Raw genomic sequence first — 2174 nt, 5'->3', positions numbered from 1 at the left:
TATATATATTTTTTTTTTTTTTTTTTTTTTTTTTTTTTTTTTTTTTTTTTTTTTTCCCAAAGAAAATACTTATTCAATAAGGACGTTGGATTAAAAATGACATTATTATTGCAAATAAATTCTGATGAAAAATATGAAGCAGCACAACTGTTTTCAACACTGATAATAACAAATGTCTCTTGAGCAGCAAATCAGCATATTAAAATGATTTCTGAAGAATCATGTGACACTGAAGACTGGTGTAATGATGCTGAAAATTCAGCTTTGCGTCACAGGAATAAATTACATTTTAAAATATATTTACATAGAAAACACTTATTTTAAATTGTACAAATATTTCAGAATTTTACTGTAAGTGAAAATACAGAGGACAGAAAACTGATGTCTTGTAAAACTCACAAAACTCTGCTTTGAAATGTTAATTTGAAGTTACCTCACACATCTATATGCAAGACGCAATCTGAAAATAAATTAAATACAACCAATCATCTCCTCATTTCATGGAATGTAAAGTATCAAAAGCTCAGGATGATCTCTATAAAATACAACCACTCAAATATGACTTAAAGCTGTGTGGCATCAGAAAATTTGGCCAAACAGACAAAACATTCCAGGAGGATCTGAAATTACTTTCTGATGTTCTTGAGAGAGCTGGAAGATTCTTCTTTGTATAGCTGCACATGCAAATACAGTTAATTAAAGAGCGCATGGTTGGTTTGAAGGAGAATAAAAAGAGCATCATTCACATCAGCGGCACAGGAATCAACACCCAGGAAAAATAAAACAGCTATTTCTGTCCTGAAACATAAACCCAGTCCTCTGTCTTTCTACTGAAATGGACTTGAGGAATGTCTTTGAGTGCCTCCCTCTTGTAAAGTCTTCTTTGTATCCCAGTGGCCAGTAGCAAATCAGCGAAAGTTGAGATGTTATCCTGTTCTGCAGCTGACTGCCTGCTTTCAAATGCAAACAGGCTTGGCTTTGGCCTCTTCATCTCATCAGACCCTGTGTGTGTGTGCAGCTCTCTCTTTGTGTTTCATGATGGCTGACGTTTAGGCCTTCCTTGCTGTCAAAGCTCTGGATTAGAGCGAGATTAGACTAGTGCTAAATCTCCATCAGATTAAAACTTTTCACTCCTCGGCTAAACAACCGGTGACCCTGAAACTAAAGGTCAAGTATCAGCATTCAAGTGTTGGAGAGTCTCTTAAGTACCCAGTGCTCTGATATTCATGATATTCCTGCTGACAACCACACAAAAGTTCAGACTATTCATCAGTTTAAGGATACTGAAGTCTGTATTAGTTTTTCTAAACTGTCAGTATAAATAGTACAGTCAGCAAATCAGTGGTATGAGTGGTTATGAATGAATGAATGAAACGAATTTGTCCGTGTTTCACTCCGTCTCGAATCGCACTTAGTGTTTCTTCCGCGGCTCGATACGCTTTCAATTCGTTTTTTTTTAGTCTCAAGCAAGACTGTATGACATTCATATTACATGATTTGACTTCTTTTTACGTAGAAAGGAGCGACAGTGCACCACATTAAAAGAAATGATCATTCATGTTTTCATAACTGCTGGCCAAATTAAAAAACTAAACTAAAATTAAATCATCTTTGAGAGCAAGGGGGCCCCCTGGTGTTTCAGGGCCCTACGCAGCTTGCGTATTTTGCATATAGGGAGGATCGGCTCTGGGTGGAGGTACTGGTCTGCTTATCTCTAATGATTGGAAATTTATTCCTTTACCTTCTCTAGGTATTAACAACTCCTTTGAATCATATTCAGTCACTCTTACCCACCCTTTTAAAATCCATTTTGTAGTTGTTTATCGACCCCCAAAATCACTTTCACTGACTTTTAAATTAAATGTTCCCTCCTGGTGGAATGACCTGCCGATCTCAATCCGAGCAGCTGAGTCCTAAGCCATCTTCCAGATTTGACCCTCTAACTCTAGCTCTCTCTATTCTAATTATATTCTTTTAAAAAAAAACTTGTCCCTTTTAGACTTGCAATCTATTCATTACTGCTTGTTTTCTTTAAAAAAACAAAACAACAACAACAACACTAGCTTTTCTAATCTTTTTGTATTCTATCTATTTGTTTTCTTTTTATTTATTATACGATTAACAAAAGCAAAAAAGGCCTCTAACACTAGCTTGCTCTATTCTTTTTCTATTCT

Source organism: Sinocyclocheilus rhinocerous, unplaced genomic scaffold, assembly GCF_001515625.1.
Source record: "Sinocyclocheilus rhinocerous isolate Xijiao unplaced genomic scaffold, SAMN03320098_v1.1 scaffold229, whole genome shotgun sequence".
NCBI lineage: Eukaryota > Metazoa > Chordata > Actinopteri > Cypriniformes > Cyprinidae > Sinocyclocheilus > Sinocyclocheilus rhinocerous.
This window is presented reverse-complemented; position numbering follows the sequence as displayed.